Below are 21,874 nucleotides of genomic sequence, written 5' to 3'. Positions count from 1 at the left end.
TATGTGGTCAGGTTGGCAGTATCCAAAATAAAAATGCACATATATGTTTTATGAGCAAAACCAATGTTGAATGAAGTCTTCAGATGTATGTACATGGGCAATGTACATTTACACATACTTGTAAGTAAAAGAAGGTTTTCATCACATTGTTGATAAGAGCTTAAGGCTGAAAATAAGCTAAATATCCATCACTAGGAGCATGGTTACATTAGAATACATTCCATTTATTAAAAAAAAATAATCTATGTAAAAAAGGACAAAAATCAAGTTTTCTATACATGGAACAGAAATATAAAGCATAATGGTTACATCTAGAAAGAAATATTGGTGTTCTATTTTGGGAAATAGACTCTTCATTGAATACACTTTTGCACTCCTTTTAATGTTTATTTTGTGCACATTTTATTTTCAGTATTTTAAAAGCTTCTTAAAATCCACTGAAATAAACTAGAAAACAATTTATAAGTAAAAGGCATATTATTCACTGTGACTATTAAACGCAGAGTTTGAGGTGAAGATGTTGGGTACTGTTAGCTAAGCTGTTGTGATTAACAGTGAATTCTGTTCAGCAGTCATGCAGTCACATAGCAATTTGAAATTGCACAGAGGCATGAATTTGACTCAGAGTGACATTGTGTTACTCCCGGGCTTCCCAGGTGGCACAGCGGTAAAGAATCCACCTCCCAATGCAGGAGATGTGGGTTCAATCCCTGGGTTGGGAAGATCTCCTGGAGGAGGACACAGCAATCCACTCTAGTGCTCTTGCCTGGAGAGTCCCACAGACAGAGGAGCCTGGTGGGCTGCAGTCCATGGGGTTGCAAAGAGTCAGACACGACTGAAGTGACTTCACATAGCACAGCATGTTTTAATTTAAGTAAACACTTATTGAGGCACTCGAGATACATATACTACACACTTCTTTTTTTTTATATAGGAATTTTTAAATAATTTAAAAAATAATTTTATTTATTTATTTATTATTGGCCATCCTAGATCTTTATTGCAGTGTGGGTTTTTCTCTAGCTGCTGCGAGCAAGGGCTACTCTCTAGTTGAGGTGCGAGGGCTTCTAGTTGTGGTGGCTTCTCATGTTGCAGAGCTCAGGCTCTAGAGGGCGAGAACTCAGCAGTTGTGGCACACAGGCTTAGTTCCTCTGAAGCATGTGGGATCTACCCAGACCAGAGATCAGACCCTGTGTCTACTGCATTGGCAAGCAGATTCTTTACCACTGAGCCACCAGGGAAGCCCATACTCATTTCTAAAATCAAGAATTTATCAATGTTGAATCCAGGTGCAAGGTTCTTCTTGAGAGCCTATTCAAACACTGCTCATGCTGTAACTCAGGATTTCAGGTACCAGTTGAAATTTAATCTCTCTTTAGTCTGTAGTGAATATTAATTTTATCTACTGACCACTAAATCCATGTTGTGTGGTCAGAATCCTTCTACAATGAATGATGCATTTAAACTTTGGCAGTGGTTGTGAATGCTCATATTGCAACTACCAGGTTCTGTGGAACCATTTATGTGTGCTACTTCAATTCTACCAAAACCTTTCAGCACATATATTTACAAACTGGTGGTGCTAGACAATATGAGAGTATAAGTATAAATAAGATGCTGTCACGAAATTTACATCTAAGATGTAAATATAAGGATAAATTACACTGTCACAAAATTTACATCTAAAGTGAGAGGATGTGAGAGATTATAAAATCAAATTGTCCAATACTACAGAGAGAGTCTGTGCACTAGTTATTACGTTACTCTGTTAGTACCTGGCACTTGTTATGCTTATTAAATAAAAATATTCCTAAGCTGAACTCTACAACAGCTCTTTAGTGAAATTTTTGTTTTATACTAGTTTAGATTTACAGAAAATTTGTGATCATAGTAGAGAGATTTAAATACCTTCTACCCTTTCCGGTATTTTTAATTAATATTTTATGTTACTCTGAAACATTTGCCTCAATTCATTAATCAATATTAATAAATTATTATCAAGGTCCATAATTTCTTTAGATTCAATAGTTTTCACCTAATGTTTTTTCCACTCAAGAATCCTATCCAAGATATTACACTAGATATGATTAGGTCTCTTTAGTCTCCTCTTGGCTGCAACAGTTTCTGAGACTTTACTTTTTTTTTTTATTACCTTGACAGTATGCAAGAGAACTGGATCAGATATTTTACAGAATGAGCTTCATCTTGGATTTCTCAGTTATTTTTCATTATTGGTCTGAAGTTTGGATTTGGGGGAGGAAGTTCATGGTGGTGGAGTGTCATAGAGTATCAATTACACATACTATCAACATGATTTATCACTGTTGGTTTTAGCACTGATCACACCAGCTGCTGTAGTGCTTGTCATGTTTTTCCAATGTAGAGTTGCCTCCCTTTTCTTACTGTACTTTCGGGAAGAAGTCAATACACACGTGGGAGTTATGTTCTACTTCCTTGAGGCTGTTATATCACCATTCATTATTTAGAATACTGCTGCACAGGAGACTTTTCTCTTCCACTTATTTCTTTTAATCTTTCGTTTATTTAGAGCATACTTTTGGATACTTATTTTATACTTTGGGCTGTATTCCAATGCTACTTTATTTTTTTATTCACATTATAATAGCCTTGCCATTGGGAGCCATTCCAGTTGGCTCCTGTATTCCTTTGACATACTTCCATCCTTGTGTGGGTATGTTTTGAGCATTTCCTTTCTGGAACTATAAGATGCCACTCTGGGTCTTAGAACTTGCCATTTCTCCAAGAGGACCTGAGTCCTGTTTTGGCAGAAGGTATTAGAAACAAAGCTCTATACACTATCTGTGCTCATTGCTACTGTGATGTTGCTTCTTGGCTGTCTCAGCTGATAGAGCAAAGGAGTATGCGTGTATATACTAACTCACATATATACATATGTCAATAAGTATGTCTGTATCTATATAAAAGTAAACATTAGTTTAGGTTGATGTCTCCAACTATAAGCCATTTTACATGGATTGTTGTAGCTTGCTCCATTTGCCTATTTGTAACCTCTCACTCGAACAGTTGGAACCTGAATTCCAACATCCCTCTATGTAATTGTCCCATTACAGTATACATATATAGTGATTTTAGAAATATTAACCAGCACCACTGTAGAGGAGGGTACTTTATCAGTTAGAGGACAGTGCTTCTATATAGTTCTACTTACCTTTAATCTTACAGATTCCACACTTACTTCCAAAGTCAGCATCCTTTTCCCCAACCTCTACAATGGGCTTTTTTTTTTTTTAACATTTCTACTCTAGTTTGCTTCCTTGGTCACATTTTACATGCCATTCAAGGATCTCCCAGTCTCCTATATAATGTTTTATTTTAATTTGCATACATTTTCCTGATGACTCAATGGTAAAAAATTACCTGCCAATGCAGGCAATTAATTAACTTTATTAATAATCATAAAAAAATGGACTCACCTGAGATGGACTCAACCGAGATGTCTTTTACAAGTTAATGGATAGAATAAACTTCGGCACATTCATACAAGAGAATGTGGTTTGATTCTGGTTCAGGAAGATCTTCTGGAGAAAGGAATGGCGACCATTCCAGTATTCTTGCCTAGACAATTCCATGGACAGAGGAGCCTTGTGGGCTCTAGTCCCTGGAATCACAAAGAGTTGGACACGACTGAGTAACTAATTTCTTATTCTTTCTATGGATTTTACAAATATAATGTCATGTATCACCAATACAGTATTGTAATAAAGTAGATTTTTAAAAAATCTCTATGCTTCATCTGTTTACTTTCCTCTTCTTCCTGATTCCTGGTAGTCATTGATCAGGTTATATTCTCTACAGTGTTGCCGTATAAATGGAATTCTATAGTATGTAGCTTATTTCACTTGGTATTATGCATTTAAGATTCATCCACATCTTTGAATGGCATGATAGCACATTCCTTTCTGTAATTGAATAGTATTCTCTTGTATGAATGTACTGCAGTTTATTCTATCCATCTACTTGTAAAAGACATCTCCGGTGTGTCCATTTTTTTGATGATCATTAACAGAGTTAATTAATAAAGTTGCTACAAGTATTTGTGTAGAGAATTTTAGGTGGACAAGGTTTCACTACTTTTTCACTTTTAACTCTAAAGGTTCAATTTAAAGAAATTTTCTTTTTTTTTAAATAACCACTTAGATGCAGTTTATATGGGCCAATACTACACTAAGCCCTTGACTTTTTAAAATTATATTTATTTGTTTGTTTATTTATTTTTGGCCATGTCATCTAGTTGCAGGATCTTAGTTCCCTGACCAGGGATCAACCCCATGCCTCCTGCATTGGAAGCACAGAGTCTTAACCACTGGACCACCAGAAAAGTCCGTGAAGACACTTTCTTTATATTTCATTGTATTTCATTCCCTAATACAGTTGAAGTACATAAGAGTGCTTCTTAAATGGTTTCTTGTCTAGTTTACAAATGTATTTTAAATTCCAAATTCTGCCTTCAGAGGTGGCTATTCTAATCTATCTTTTAATCTCATCCCCCATTTGATGTTGTACTGATGGTAATTACCTATTTTCTTGTCTGTCAGTCAGTTTTATGGACGCCGGTACATACCGGCGATGGACGCCGGTAGTTTCAATCAGACAGAATGCTTTTAATTTCTCTATTAGATTTCCCAGCAGAACTTTTCTTGAATGGTTTACTAAACTCTAAATAAATTACACCTTCTGAATTGGTTTCCAACTCTAACAAGAGTCAAGGATAGCTATCAGTTGTCTGACATGCTCAGGTTTTATTATCAAATATTACATGTCAGCCAGCAGACACTGTGTCTCCAAAAAGAGGCTTTGGTCCATTCACTAAAAACAGCTATGAATGTTGATGCATTCTTAGTTAAAGGGTAACTTTTTGAATGTGTCTGGGCAAACATTATTTGGGTCTGAGTCATCCTGGCCTTTATCTCTCTCTTCTTTGAAGAAGATTCTGGCTTTATTTCCCTACTCTGTTTATTTTCATCCCTACACTCTGCAGAATATTTTGCTGGTTGTTTCTTCTTGGTACTTTGAGCAGAATCTGGAGATGGAGAGGAGGTAGTAAGAAGAAATGTGATGGTTAGAGAAGAGACACCGGCACAAGAACTGCTGTGGGTTGGAGGAAATTGATGAGGAGAAAATGGTGATTTTTTAAAAAGATCCCCAACATCATGCTCAAGAATTGGAATAGAACACTGGAGCTAACTTGAAATTATTTCTGCCCTCCTGATTATATTTTCCAGACTGTGACTCTGATAAGTTTGGATTAAGTGGTCTACAGCTTCAAGAAGGTTGCAAAGTGTCCCAATATCTCATTCAATGAGAGCATACAGAAACACAAACAGACACAACAGTAGCCATAACAAATACAACCACAGAAAAGCTAACCTAAGCTGGTATAAAATGTTGGCGTTAAACAAAGTAGAAATGTAATCTTTCTGAACTATTCTGTTTTAAAAATTTTAAAGGATTAGCAGAATTAGGAATTTTAGAACTAAAACTAACCATTTTAGGAACCTAGAAGATGCCCCCCAAAATTCCTTCCCAACTTTGTCCAATCTGTTGCTTGCTGTTTTCGTTTAGTCACCAAGTTTTGTCTGACTCTTTGTGATCCCATGAACTGCAGCATGTCAGACTTTCCTGTACTTCACCATTTCCCAGAGTTTGCTAAAACTCAAGTCCATTGAGTCGGTGATGCCATCCAACTATCTCACCATTTTCTTTAGGTCCTGGCTCACCTTCCTCTAAGGAGACATTATAACAAGAGAACACAACAGAAAATCCAAAGCTGGCCCAGGTCATTTCATCGAGTCATTGACTTTTGCAATGGACTGATGGAAAGAGCACAACACAGAATTGAAGCGCTCTAAATTTTGGCCACAGTCCTGGCTCTAAAAACTCAGAGACCTTGAGGAGCTCACTTGCCCACTTGACTGCTCTAGTCCTCAGCTTTTGTAAAATGGGTTTTGACAAGAGATTTCCATGTCCCTTGGACACTAAATTAGGTTTTAGTCCATCATTTAAGGATTTTGAAGTAACCAGCACAAAACCAGAAACTAAAGGATCTGACTTCTAGTCCCACTAATGCTGTCTACTATCCATCAACTAATAACACTCTTCATCAGCAGTTGGCAATTATCACCCATGAGGCAAATCTGGCCTCTGCTTCTTTTTGTAAATAAAGCTTTCTTGGAACACAGACACATTCATTTGTATATCATCTGTGGCTACTTGTGTCACAGATGAGTAATGTCAGGGATGAGTAGTGACAATAATAGAGATGACAGAGAACATAGCCCCCAAACCCAGAAATATTAACTATCTTGCCCTTTTTAGAAAACTATTTGCCACACGTTTCTGTCCATGGAATTCTCCAGGCAAAAATGCTTCAGTGGGTTGCCTTTCCCTTCTCCAGGGGATCTTCCCAACCCAGGAATTGAACCCAGGTCTCCCACATTGCAGACAGATTCTTTAGCATCTGAACCACCAGGGAAGTCCATCTACATAAAAGATGGCTTCTTCATTTGTAAATAAAAGGAATCATACCTGTTTTAATCAACTCATTGAACTATTGTGAAAATAGTTAAATGGGGAAAAAAATGTGAACAAGGGAACAATTTGGAAAATTACAATATAAATGCTGGAATATTTTTAATATGATTATTTCAATGGATGAAGCTGATAGTGTATTACTCAACTGTTAAATTTCAAGATCATTCATTGTACACTTTGTCTACTGTTTCTCTCTCTCCCCACTGCCAGATCTTCCTTTAATATATGCAGGGCCTCTGACAAAATTACATGTGGATGGACTTCCCTGGTGGTCCAGTGGTTACGAATACACCTTGTATTGCAGGGGTAGTGAGTTCGATCCCTGGTGCAGGACCTAAGATCCCACCTGCCCCGGGACAAGTAAACCCACGTACCTCAAATGATGAGCCTGCATACCACAAGGAAAGATCCTGCATGCCACTACAATGATCCTGTGTGCTGCAACTATATGTATATATGTATATATATATATATATATATATATTTTTTTTTTAATGTATGTAGAACATAAGCCTGAGCTTGATCCAAGCTCACTTACTTCTTTCATACCCCAACCTCTAACCCGCCTCTCGAGAGTCTAGCATGCATCTATGTGATCACTCCAGCTTCCACTGCATTATCGACCACTCTACTACTAACAGGCAACACTTTGCACACATTTGAACCAATGGTGTGGGCCTCCCTTGGGAGAGCATAGAGGAAAGGAGATCCGCACAGGCTCTGGAGGAAAACTGAAGGCCTTGTGAGAAAGAGTATTGTTGGAGGGGCCCAGAGCAGGACCCTCTAAACCCTGGAATGCACACTCTTCTGTCCATGGAATTCAGATTCCTGGGACTAATAGCAAGCAGAACTGCTCACTTCCATCTTCTGTCCAGTCCACACTACTATTAACTTCAGTGGAGAAGATTGCAGCAGTGTCCTCGTGGTCCTCTGTACAAATATTTTCCCCTTCCATTTATTTTTTAAAATATTTATTTATTTATTGGCCATGTGGCATGTGAGATCTTAGTTCCCTGACCAGGGATCGAACCTATGCCCCCTGCATGGAGTCTTAACTGCTGAACCACCAGGGAAGTCCCCTATTTATTAATATTTTTAAACCTGATGGCAAAGTAGTGATTTAAAAGGCAAAATTCCTCTCATAACACTTCCACTTTCATTATCCTAAGAAATAAGAATCCACAAAAGTTTTTTAAGACATAGAGTTAAACATGTGTGTGTTCTGGTCCCTGGTTACCTTATCAACATCATCTCATTCCTCTTTCCTATGTGTATAAGCCAGGCCATCTGTCAGACATGTTAACGGTACCATGTTTTTTCTAGCTGCAGGATTTTTGTCCATGTTTGTCCCTAAGCCTGGATGCTACCACCCACATAAACTGCACTTGCATTGGTTAAGTCCTTCCTCTTCCCTCAGCGATTCTAGACTAATTCTTCCATTATATGTTTATATTTCACAACCCTAGCTGCATGTTAAAATTCTCAAATACCAATGCCTACACATCAACTCAGATAAATAAAATCAGATTCATACAGGTAAAGAGATAGGCATTAGTATTATTCAAAGTGTGAGAATAATTGCTTCATATGCTACCTTAGGGCTTCCCTGGTGGCTCAGATGTAAAGAATCCGCCTGCAGGGCAGGAGACCTGGTTTGATCCCTTGGTCAGGAAAATCCCTGGAGGAGGGCATGGCAACCTACTCCAGTATTCTTGCCGGGAGAATCCCCATGGATTAGGGGAGCCTGGCGGTCTACAGTCCATGGGGTCGCAAAGAGTCAGACACAACTGAGCAACTAACACATATATGCTACCTTATGACCATGTGCACATACCTCTCCTTTGTAATTCTATAAATTGCAAGAAAAATCCAGAATATACAAAGTATCTTTCCTTTGTAAACCCCGTATTAATTCTTTGATTAGGTTTTTTTAATTAGGTATTTTTAAAATATCTTCTGTACAGTAGACTCAGTTCTAGTTGATGGGGATGGAGCAGCAAACAATCTAGAAATATAACGTTTCCCTCTTCCTGAGATAACTCTTCATTTCTTCCAAAATATTTAGAGCAGTGAAGTTTCAAGCTGAGTTTCTGAGCACTTTCAAGTAATTGTTCAACTTCCTGCTTCATATTGTCTTTTATGACAGTCTTTGGATTTCTTAATTATTGCATTTTGTCTTTCTCTGGAGCTCTGATGATAAAACTATAGTCTGGCTCACCATTCTTCAGACAGAAGAAAAAATTAAAAAAAGCTTTCTGCTTTATTTTGTGACACTGCTACGTCACCATCCCTCTCTGTCTTTGGAAATAAATTGTTGGCAGATCTGCAATTTCTTCTGTCTGTTCCTCAGAACCCTTGGCAACATGTCACCTGTTCCAGTGGATTTTTATATTCAGAGCACAATTCAGAGCTCAGGAAGAATTCTTTACTGATTTCTTCCAGTCATTAATCATCACCTACTGCCTCACTATTAGGGAAGCATCTCAGTCTACACATGTGCATTCAATTACGGGTTGATTGTTTTAGTTTATGGATTGTCCAGTTACTGTATTTCTTTCCCCCCCACCCTTCTCCATTCCTCTCCAATCCTTATTTCCTAACTTAGTTCTTCACGGACTTTTGTCATAAACGGAAGCATGGGGAGTGGAAAAAGTAAAATAAAATTAGTCTTAGATCTCTGTTACTAAAACTACCACCCAAATTTAGGGATATTTAAACAATTTGTTATGGAATAAATAGATTATACGATCATTACATTTGCTTCTGTTTTTCTTCCTGTCCCTTCATCTTTCTGAAAAAGCAGCGTAGTGACATGGGAAATTTTGATAAGCTGAGAGCCAGACAGCTTGGTTTTGAATCCTGGCTCCATCACATAATAGTTGTGGTCTCAGCCAAATATCTGAGACTCAGTTTCTTCATCTATGAAATCAATTAATGCCATGACTTCCCACATGTATCATAGAAAAATCAATAAATTACAGTAAGATCCCCATTTAGAAGCTTTATGATATACATATAAGACCATCCTATTATATAAATTCACAAAAGTTATACTAACTCAATCTATGTCATTACACAAGTATTCCAACACTGCTGCTTAAAAATTCACCTGAAAGCTCCATCACTTAAAATACCCATCACACACTACCATGGATCTCTGGGTGCGGCTGGAGAAACTCATCTGTCCTGAGCCCTGGTAGTGGCTCCAGTCCTTGTGTGCTTTCTCTGTGACCCAGACTGAAGGGACAGAACAATCTAGGGAAGCTCTTTTCATAACAATAGCAGAAATCAGGAGGCCCAAAGTTCAGTGAAACAGGCACTTTCCAAGCCCCACTTTGTTCTATGTCTGCTCATAATTCATTTGCTAAGTAACGTCATATTGGCAAGTTCAAAAAGAGACAGGGAAGTACATTCTGGCTTCAGAGGGAGGGATTGCAAAATTACACAGCAAGGGCATAGATATAGGAAAAGATGAAGTACTGGGGACAAAAATCCTGTTTATCCCACTTCTAATGACTATTCCAGATTCTGTCTATCCTCTCCAGCTGTCTGTCCTTCTGGCCATCTACATGCCACTCACCCTTTAATATTTCTCATGTAAGAGGACATGATGTTTTATTGGAATCTTCAGTCTGTATTGTGAGAATGAGCCTTATTAACTACATATTATACACAGATATCCATGCAGTATATATTTTTAGGCAAGCACATTTATCTAAAATATTCAAAATGATGATTGACTTCTTCTTGCCATTTGAGAGGACATAACTGGGCTTCCCTGGTGGCTCGAATAGTAAAGAATCTGCCTGCAATATGGGAGACCCAGATTCAATCCCTGGGTCAGGAAGATCCGCTGGAAAAGGGAATGGCAACCTGCTGCGGTATTCTTGCCTGGAGAATCCCATGGAACCTGACAGGCTACAGTCCATGGGATCGCAAAGAGTCGGACATGACTGAGCGACTAACATTTAAATGCTTAATCTTCCATAAACAAATTTTCAATGTAACAGGGCTATATCATTGAACAAATTCTGAGTAAAAAAAAATTCTTGCTTGTAAATATTCGAGTTTCATTACTGCCCCCTGAACTCTGATGAGAGGAGTGGGGCTGGAGGTCAAATCAGTTGCCAGTGGCCAATGATTTATTCAATCATGACTATGTAATGAAGCCTCAATTTAAAAAACAAACAAATGAACAAGCAAAAAACCCCAAAACATGGCTTTCTGAGAGCTTCCGGGTTGATGGACATGTAGAGATTTGGGGGAGAGTTGGCTAACAGAGAAAGCATGAAGCCACACGTACTTTCCCCATACCTTACCCTATGCAGCTCTTTCATCTGGCTGTTTCTGAAGTTATATCCTATTGTAACCTACTAAGCAAAATGTTCCTATAAATTCTGTGCATAGCTCTAGAAATTTAATCAAACCCAGGGAAGGTGGGTTTGATTTGTGGTGGGCCAAGCTTTGCATCAGGGCTTCCCTGACGGCTCAGCTGGTAAAGAATCTGCCTGCAATGCGGGAGACCTGTGTTCCATACCTGGGTTGGGAAGATCCCCTTGAGAAGGGAACAGCTGCCCACTACAGTATGCTGGCCTGGAGAATTCCGTGGACTGTATAGTCGATGGGGTTGCAAAGAGACGGACACTGTCACAAGAGAGACTTTCACTTTCACAAACTTTGCATAGTGGCAGTGGCAGTGGCGGTATCATAGCCAATGAAGTTTATCCAAGGCATGATTATTGCTAATTGAAAACTTTTCCCTACAGCTGGTGGGCCAGCAGCACAGGAAATAACCTGAGCTTGCTCTTGGAGTTTGAAGTTGAAGTTGGCCTGAGGCTGGAGCCTGTGGAATCATTCAGTGCCTCAGTGGACATGAAGTATAAAATGCCAGTTTCAGCTCTCTTTTCATTTCCCCCATGTATTTATAGTTTTAATCTTTTTGGTCAAGCTGAACAGTATGTGTGATCTAGTGCCCTGACCAGGAATTGAACCTGAGACCCCTATATTGACAGCACAGAATCCTAACCACTGGACCACCAGGGAAGTCCCTCTCCAATTTTTTTTTTCCCACCTGAAAGCTTATCCCTCAGTTCCTCACTTTTCTGAATTGTTATTCCTCTTGACTGTGTGGATCACAATAAACTGTGGGAAATTCTTAAAGATGGGAATACCAGACCATCTGACCTGTCCCTTGAGAAACATGTATGCAGGTCAGGAAGCAACAGTTAGAACTGGACATGGAGCAACAGACTGGTTCCAAACAGGAAAAGGAGTATGTCAAGGCTGTATATTGTCACCCTGCTTATTTAACTTATATGCAGAGTACATCATGAGAAACGCTGGGCTGGAAGAAACACAAGCTGGAATCAAGATTGCCGGGAGAAATTTCAATGACCTCAGATATGCAGATGACACCACCCTTCTGGCAGAAAGTGAAGAGGAACTAAAGAGCCTCTTGATGAAAGTGAAAGAGGAGAGTGAAAAAGTTGGCTTAAAGCTCAACGTTTAGAAAACTAAGATCATGGCATCTGGTCCCATCACTTCATGGGAAAGAGATGGGGAAACAGTGGAAACAGTGTCAGACTTTATTTTGGGGGGCTCCAAAATCACTGCCAATGGTGACTGCAGGCATGAAATTAAAAGACGCTTACTCCTTGGAAGGAAGGTTATGACCAACCTAGATAGCATATTGAAAAGCAGAGATATTACTCTGCCAACAAAGGTCCGTCTAGTCAAGGCTCTTGTTTTTCCAGTAGTCATGTATGGATGTGAGAGTTGGACGGTGAAGAAAGGTGAGCGTTGAAGAATTGATGCTTTTGAACTGTGGTGTTGGAGAAGACTCTTGAGAGTCCTTTGGACTGCAAGAAGATCCAACCAGTCCATCCTAAAGGAGATCAGTCCTGGGTGTTCATTGGAAGGACGGATGTTGAAGCTGAAACTCCAATACTTTGGCTACCTCATGCGAAGAGTCGACTCATTGGAAAAGACCTTAATGCTGGGAAGGATTGAGGGCAGGAGGAGAAGGGGACGACAGAGGATGAGATGGCTGGATGGCATCACTGACTCGATGGACATGGGTTTGGGTAGACTCCGGGAGCTGGTGATGGACAGGGAGGCCTGGTATGCTGTGGTTCATGGGGTCGCAAAGAGTCGGACATGACTGAGTGACTGAACTGAACTGAACTGAGTCACTTCAAACTTTTTTTTTAACTCCTAATTTATTTCTTAATTTTTGGAATATATATATATAAAGTAATTTCTCACTTTTTTGACTTGGTATTTCTCCAATAACTTCAAACATTTTTTTCTAGTTTTCTGAGTAATAAGGCTACTCCATGGCTAGTCCTTGACTGTCTAAAACATTACTTCAACTATAAAGCATTTAAAGGAAAAAAATGCAAAAAACACTTTCTAGCTCCCCTTGTACCACCATCCCGCTTTCCCTAAGGCTGTTAAGTAATAGAGTCAGTTAGATTTAATAGAGAATAAATTGGGTGAATTATTTGTAGCTAGCCCAGGAGGTAATGCTCCATATTTTTCAAGGCTTGTTATTCTGTTTAAAGCCATAGGGGTTTTTTTTGTTTGTTTTTTTTTTAAGCCACAGTGTTTTAATTATTACTTTGATTTGGTCTTTCAAAAGAAACTACGGGAGTAATCACATTTATTTTTTGCCTTTACATCAGATGGACACTACTTATAGAAAGATGAAGACTTTCACTCATTCAACACAAAGGAGATATGTCACCACTCTGCTAAAAAAAAAAAAAAATGGAGCAACTGAAGAACTTGACTTTTTTTTTTTCTTTTCCATCTGACACACAGGTTATAAAATTACATATCAGATATTTTATGCCTTTTGAGATAATATATTGGCTATGAGTAACCCTATTATTTTGATAGAAGTTATTTTAACTTTAGATTTGGGAAAATGTAAATATTACTTCCCAGCCCCCCAGCAAAAGACTGTGTGGTTCATGCCTCATTCAGCCCTGCTGTGGTGTTTCCAGTTTTTATCCTTCTCATCACAGAATATGAAACGGCATATACTTCATGCTCCATTAGTGTACAAATTGTTTCATTTCTCTTCATTTCTTTCTCTCTCTCTCTTCCTACCTTCATCCAAAATCAGTATATGGCACTTAGAAAATATTTGTTTTTGATGACTGAACATTTCTCATAGTAAGTAAATAAGTAACATTTCTCATTTCTCACTCAAAAGGGACATATTTACTAGATTTCTAGTTCCTCGGTTTACAGTGAAGACCCTTGCTGTCCCATGAACCAGGAAATTTACAAGTAAAATGTGTATTCTCTCTTACTATAACATGCTAAGATGCTGCATAGGGTCTGTCTTCAGGGAGCCTACCACCTTGTGAGTCTCATTCCTTCCTCATAATGTGCCAGGCACTGTGATCAGCATTTGACAGTCATTGAATAAATATTCACTTAAATGTGTGGTTGAATGAAAAGAAGGAAATAAACTGCTGATGGCTAGGTGATCATGAAATTAAAAGAGTTAGATATTTCAAATACTTACTATCAAGTTATACTAACATAATGTGTTCACCTACACAATAGTAATGCCTTTCACATGAGTAAAAGGTCCGGATCCCTGTTTTAACTTTATTACTCTGGGTGAGGTATGGTGAGACCAGACACAACAGATAAAAGAGAGAGAAGCCGGAAAGAGTCCCAACCAGAAATAGCTGTGTTGTGCTCACAGTTTCCTGGAGATAGCACAGAGTACTCAGGGGAAGGATTGGAACTGGTCATAAAGCAGAAGTGACGGACGCTGAGGAAAGGAATCTTTACCATGGTTTCTATGGGAAGAAAAGACTGAGGCATGGCAAGTAGGTTTAGAATTGATTTATCTTAATAATTTCAGCAAGCTCTGGGGCATCAGTGTTGTCCCTGGTTTTTTTGATATCAGACCCTGGGAGACTAGCATGGGTGTATAGTGAACCAGACTGTGAGAGTTAAGTAAGGGAAGTACTGGGGATGTTGACTTAATCTGTCAGACAGAAGAGGGAAATGAGGGACTTCCCTGCTGGTCCAGTGGTTAAGAATCTGCACTCCCAATGCAACATTTGATCCCTGGTCAGGGGATTCTACATGCTGTGAGCCATGGCCAAACACAGTAAAAAAAATTTAAAGAAAGAAAAGAAAAGGGAACTGACTGGCTTCTAGCCAAAGCCTCAAAAACTGGATCAAGACAACACATACACACACATACACAACAGTTCCTGTATCCCTCCTTTCAGCTCTAAAAACGTGTCAATGGCCTTGCCAGTACATGCTGCACAAATTTGGAAATCAAATTTTTAAAAATAATAATAATAGAAAAGAGAGAAGAAAGATGGAGAGAGAAGAAAGGAGTAAGCTAATAAAATTGTCTCCTCATTCATTAACAAATTCTTGTAGACACAATTCCAACATTTGTAAATAAGTAGTTATGCTTGCATACAGTTTCATTTTTTAAAGGGGGATTCTGAAAGCAGTGGAAAGAGAGATAAGATAAACTCTAAGTAAGAGACTCCTGATTGTTATCTCTCTGTTCAACACTTATTTTCCTCTTCTGAGACAAAGGAAATGTGTAAGAAAAGTAAATGTCTATGGTGTAGATTGATTGTGTTTTTCTGTGAGAAATAACTTTCTGTTGCAAATCATCCAGTCTGTGGTATTTTATTATAGCAGCCGGATGGACTAAGTCTATTTTCAAATAACTTAGATTAAGGGAATAAAATATTGTTTAATGGACAAGACACATGTTATTGTTGTTGTTGTTCAGTCGCTCAGTCATGTCCAACTCTTTGCTACCCCTTGGCCGGCAGCACGCTAGGCTTCCCTGTCCTTCACAGTCTCCCAGGAATTTTCTCAAACTCATGTCCACTGAATCAATGATGCTATCCAACCATCTCATCCTCTGTCACCCCCTTCTCCTCCTGCCCTCCATCTTTCCCAGCATCAGGGTCTTTTCCAGTGAATTGGCTCTTCGCATCAGGTGGCCAAAGTATTGGAGCTTCAGCTTCAGCATCAGTCCTTCCAATAAATATTCAGGGTTGATTTCCTTTAGGATTGACTGGGGCTTCCCTGATAGCTCAGTTGGTAAAAAAAAGAAAAAAAAATCTGCCTGCAATGCAGGAAACCCTGGTTCAATTCCTGGGTCAGGAAGATCCGCTGGAGGAGGGATAGGTTACCCACTCCAGGATTCTTGGGCTTCCCTTGTGGCTCAGCTGGTAAAGAATCTGCCTGATCTCCTTGCTGTCCAAGGAACTCTCAGGAGTCTTCTCCAGCACCGCAGTTCAAAATCATTAATTCTTTGACACTCAACCTGCTTTATAGTCCAACTCCCACATCTGTATATGACTACTGGAAAAACCATAGCTTTGACTAGACAGACCTTTGTTGGCAAAGTGATGCCTCTGCTTTTTAATACATTGTCTAGGTCTGTCATAGCTTTTCTTCCAAGGAACAGGTGTCTTTTAATTTCATGGCTTCAGTCACCATCTGCAGTGGAGCCCCCAAAAATAAAGTCTGTCACTGTTTCCATTGTTCCCCCATCTATTTGCCATGAAGTGATGGGACCTGATGTCTTTGTATTTTGAATGTTGAATTTTTTTTTATTTTATTTTATAAATTTATTTATTTTAGTTGGGGGCTAATTACTTTACAATATTGTAATAGTTTTTGCCACACATTGACATGAATCAGCCATGGGTTTACATGTGTTCCCCTTCCTGGACCCCCCACCCACCTCCCTCCCCATCCCATCCCTCTGGGTCATCCCATTGCCCCGGACCTGAGCCCTTGTCTCATGCATCGAACCTGGAATGGTGTTCTGTTTCACATACGATAATATACATGTTTCAATGCTATTCTCCCAGAACGTCCCACCCTCACCTTCTCCCTCAGAGTCCATAAAATTGTTCCATGCATCTGTGTCTCTTATTCTGACTCGCATATAGGGTTATCGTTACCATCTTTCAAATTCCATATATATGCATTAGTATACTGTATTGTTGTTTTTCTTTCTGGCTTACTTCACTCTGTATAATGGGCTCCAGTTTCATCCATCTCAGTAGAACCGATTCAAATGTATTTTTTTTAATGGCTGAGTAATATGTTGAATTTTAAGTCAGCTTTTTCACTCTCTTCTTACAACTTCATCAAGAGGCTGCTTTAGTTCCTTTTTACTTTCTGACATTAGGGTGGTGTCATCTGCATATCTGAGGTTATTGATATTTCTCTTGGCAATCTTGCTTCCAGTTTGTCATTCATTCAGCCCAGCATTTTGCCTTATGTACTCTGCATATAAGTTAAATAAGCAGGGTCACAATATACAGCCCTGACATATTCCTTTCCCAATTTTGACCAGTCTATTTTTCCATGTCGGGTTCTAGCTGTTGCTTCTTGACCTGCATATAGATTTCTCGGTAGGCAGGTAGAGTGGTCTGGTATTCCTATCACTTGTATTTCCATTTGTTGATGACATTGGAAAACCAAGTAGAAACACTTAGCAAATGTTGTGCAATATCTCTCATCATTCACTAAAATAAGGCTTATGAATTTTAATTGTAAAGATTTGAAAACCTACCTTGGGTGAGAAATTTTCTTTTAATATTATCAGGTTTTATTTTCCTATAAAGTTTCGTCTGGCAAGAGAAGAGAGGAGAAGAAAAAAAAACATACGAACACATACACAAACCAACAATGAGCATTACTTTTGTTGATACTTCCTAGTGCTAACCGTTGACTTGTCACCTGAAGGGAAAATTTTGTCAGAAGACAAAGACCCCAAGACAATTAAACTTGATATTGAGTCTAACTACTTGTATTTTTCTTAAAAATATCATACTGTTGTAAAAACTAGTTTTTAATGAGGTGATTGACTCTGATGTCACCTCAGTCACTTTCTAATGTTTTTTTTAAGCATACTTTTTCAAGATATTTAACCATAAATTGAATTCTACATGATATGTGGTCATAAATTCCAAGTAGAGATAAAAATATGAAAATGTGCCATCCAATTTTCCTGATACTACTGGTTTTCATTGGAATACAGAGAGAATTTTCATTGGAATAAAGAGAGACTGCCATAATGGCCACCTATGTTGAATTACTGCTATGTAACCTAGCGAGTCAAACAATTAACAGTTGCCAGGTGGATGTGTAACAATGTACCACACATGTAAGGGGACACTTTCAATGCTTTATTGGAATCCTGATCATGAACTTCCACATTTTTTCCTTCTCTTTAATGTCAATGATCAAGAGTTTGCATGTTGTATTGTAATTAAAGCACATAGCATGGAGTTGGAGAAACAGAAGGAAAGCTATGAGCTTTGGAAGAGAATATTTCCAGGACTTCCAAATTTATTCATTTTTTATTGTATTCTTTCAACATACGTGCATTGTTTTCAACATGTCACATACACTCTTAAGTGCTGAAGGTATAGCGATAAAACTGGTGGTTGCTATCTATCAGGGTTATCAGGACAAATTGTGCAGCGTCACAATCCTCAGAATGAGTTTTGTTTTTAACAAGTGCCCTTGTATCTTTATGTAATGTTTATGTTGACATATAAATGAAACGTAAAGGATGAGTTATTTGATATGAGACTTCAGATGAGAAGAGTCTTTTATCTTGAGCATCCTTTCCACCTGAGGATGTAAACAGCATATATTATGGTTGCAAAATATTACAGAAGCAAATATATGAGTAATGCTGGAGTAGAATTTGCAAAATGGAGACATGCAAGAGATAAGGCTGTGCAAAACATTTAATAACTTTGAAAAGGCAGAGTCATTAAAATTTTGACAGAATAATATCAGGATCAGATTTAATTGTTATTGTAATGACTACATGATTCTTCTATAGAATGGATTACAGAGTATGCCAGTGAATTGTTTGTGTATTTCTCAGTCTATTACCTGCCCTTCTCTTGTTCGGGTCTCATTTTCAGGGTAATCATGTTTTCCAGAACCCTCTTTCCTCAACTTCTAGTGTTCTTCATTCAGTAAGAATCCCTGGTAGAAGTCTGGAAGGGAGAGAGAAATGACGTATTTTTTACCTTTCTTTTGGCTTTCTTGTTGCCACTGACAATGACTACCTTATTTATCAGATCCAACTCTCCTTCTCCTCCCTTCATGATTACATTTCACATGGAAAGCTTGTGTTTTGGCTCCTTTCAGATGATTCTTCATTAATGGGTCTGGTATGCCTACTTCTATTAAACACCCAGCTCTAAGGTTGTAGCATCATACCTCTGTTGCTAATCTATGGATTTCCTTAGCATTCTCTCTTGGGCTTTCAAGTTTTTTCCTTACTAGTGTGAACAAGTGTCTATTGATCTATCTATTTAGCTAATATATAATTAAAGTATAATTGAATATATACTTGAATGGCCTAGAGGTTCCTGTTTTCATGTCTAAAATTGTACTAACATTTTTAAATGAATCACATAGAACAGTGAGATGCACAATGCAATAGACTATCCTAGTATAAGCCCTCACTATCAATTATTCAGTGAGTTTAGTAATATAGAAAAGTACATGTTTATTATAAACTATTTAAAGACAGAATTACAATTCTGAAATTTTCTTATGGTAGTGAAAAATATAGGAGGATGGTTTAGGATTTGAGTCAATAAGGTGAACATTTAGTAAGGAAACAGAACATACAGATTAGGAATTTGTGTGGTAATAGTATCTTTGATGGGGGCATCCCAAGATGTGTATTAAGTTGCCTAATGCAAAAAAGGTATACATTATAGTTGTAGGATAGTTATCATAGATAAGCAGTATCTGCCAGGGTACGTTATATTTTGTATAGATTTGAGTTTGTGTCAGGTAATTTATTTCTTCTGCCTAAACAATTTTTTTCAAGTTTCTTGCAGTGCTGGTCTGCTAGTAATAGAGTTTCTACTTTTATTTGTGTGTAAAAAAATCTTTTTCAAATGTGAAAGATAGTTTCACTTGATATAGAATTTCAGACTGATAATTTTTTTTTTTTCTATTTACAATGCTATTCAAATATCGCTCCATCTCTACTGGTTAGCATAATTTCTGACAAGAAGTCTGTTATATTTCTTATCCTTATGTAAATGCAATATGTTTTTTCTTTCTTTGTCTGCCTCCTTCAAGATTTTCTTTTGATCTTTGATTTTCAGAAGATTTGAATATGATGTGTCTAGGTGTGCATGTTATATTTATTCTACCTACCATTCCCTGAGTTTCTTGAATCTATAATTTGACATCGTTCATTGTTTTTATAAAACTGTCATCATTTCTCCAAATATTCTAGGATTTCAGTTTCACAAATGTTAGTCTACCTGATATTTTCCTGTATTTCTTTATTACAGCATTAACTTTGTTCACTCTTATTCCTTTATGTTTCACATTGGATAATTTCTATTGATCTATCTTTAAAGTCACCGTCTTAGTCAGTTTGGGTGGCAATAACAAAATACCATAGACTGAGTGGCTAAAAAGCAGGAACTTCCTTCTAATACTTCCAGAAGCTAGGATGTGCAAGATAAGACTCTCAGTATGGTCAGGTTCAGGCGAGAGCCCTCTTCCCTTGCAGATGGCCTCCTTCTCACTGTATCCTTACCTAGTGAAGAGAGAGAAAGCTCTGACCTCTTTTTCTTCTAATAAGGATGCTAGTCTCATCATTCAATGCCACTCTCTTGACCTCATCTAAATCTAACTTTCTCTTAAAGACCTTCTTTCCAAATACCCTCACAATGGAAGTTAGAGTTTCAAAATACAAATTTTGAGGATATACAAACATTTATTTCATAACATTTGCTACTGCCCTCCCCCACCAATTTTATACAGTTTATCATGAGAGTTTTTTTTTCCCCTCTGGCTGTGAACCTGTAAAACCAGATAAGTTATGCTCTTCCAAAATACAGTGGTGGAATTTGCATATTTTTCTCATTTCAGAAGGGAGAAATTAGAAAGATGAGTCCTTAGCAAGTTCAAAACCTAGGCAGGGAAACATCATGGGATCTCAATGCTAGTATTAACATAATCCTCTCTGGTTCATTGTTACACTTTCCAGTCATACTAGGGTGGTAGTCTTGCCTCCTTGATTCTACCTAGTAAGAACTAAGCCCCCAAGACTCTGGCAGGCCCACCCTTAAGGCTCCAGGCAAACATCATCTATCCTGTTGACCTTGAGGCAATAGTGTTTCCCTTTGAAACAAAAGAGAGAGACCTAATCATCTCTGACTCACCTTCAAGGTCATTCTCCTTTTGTCTTGAAGACTTGCTGTTGTTGTTCAGTTGCTCAGTCATGTCTGACTCTTTGCGACCCCATGAACTGCAACACTTCAGGCTTCCCTGTCCTTCACTATCTCCCAGAATTTGCTCAAACTCATGTCCATCACGTCAGTGATGCCATCCAACCATCTCATCCTCTGTTGTGCTCTTCTCCTGCCCTCAATCTTTCCCAGCATCAGAAAGAAAGTGAAAGTGAAGTCGCTCAGTTATACCCAACTCTTTGCGACCCTGTGGACTGTAGCCCACCAGGCTCTTCCATCCGTGGGATTTTCCAGGCAAGAATACTGGAGTGGTTTGCCATTTTCTCCTCCAGGGGATCTTCCCGACCTAATGATCAAACTCAGGTCTTCCATATTGCAGGCAGACTCTTTACCCTCTGAGCCAGGAGGGAATCCCAGCATCAGGGTCTTTTCCAATGAGTTGGTTCTTCGCATCAGGTGGCCAAAGTATTGGAGCTTCAGCTTCAACACCAGTCCTTCCAATGAATATTCAGGGTTATTTTCCCTTAGGATTGACTAGTTTGATCTCCTCACAGTCCAAGGGACTCTTCAAGGAGTCATGAAGACTAGCACATGTTTATAGACAAATAGTTCTATGGTTCTGTTGTAGGACCTAAGAAGTCTGACAGCTTCACTTCATTTTGTCCCATCTACATCTTTTTCAGTTTAAACTGATACGGTTTCTGCTGGAGTGGATGATTAGGCCTATGATTCTCACTCAGACTTCCCTGGTGGCTCAGAGGTTAAAGCGTCTGCCTCCAATGCGGGAGACCTGGGTTCGATCCCTGGGTCGGGAAGATCCCCTGGAGAAGGAAATGGCAAACCACTCCAGTATTCTTGCCTGGAGAATCCCATGGACGGAGGAGCCTGGTAGGCTACAGTCCATGGGGTCGCAAAGAGTCGGACACGACTGAGCGACGTCCCTTCCCTTCCCTTCTCACTCAGACTAATCACTTTATCAAATGGTTGCTTGTACACACCCTTAGAATTCTCTTCAGAAAAAAGCTTTCTCAGTT

At 38.6% G+C, this 21,874-nt stretch overlaps 1 protein-coding gene and 1 pseudogene across 2 annotated transcripts in view; both read left to right on the top strand.

The window, feature by feature from the left end:
- The window catches only part of LOC145514263 (uncharacterized), a 1,003,391-nt gene that overhangs the window by 789,409 nt on the left and 192,108 nt on the right, over positions 1-21,874 (top strand). The gene's annotated exons all lie outside the window — the stretch shown is intronic.
- On the top strand, positions 11,260-11,341 carry LOC145516031 (U4 spliceosomal RNA; annotated as a pseudogene).

Source organism: Giraffa tippelskirchi, chromosome 7 (genome assembly GCF_054371585.1).
Source record: "Giraffa tippelskirchi isolate mGirTip1 chromosome 7, T2T-mGirTip1v1.2.pri, whole genome shotgun sequence".
NCBI lineage: Eukaryota > Metazoa > Chordata > Mammalia > Artiodactyla > Giraffidae > Giraffa > Giraffa tippelskirchi.
This window is presented reverse-complemented; position numbering and strand designations above follow the sequence as displayed.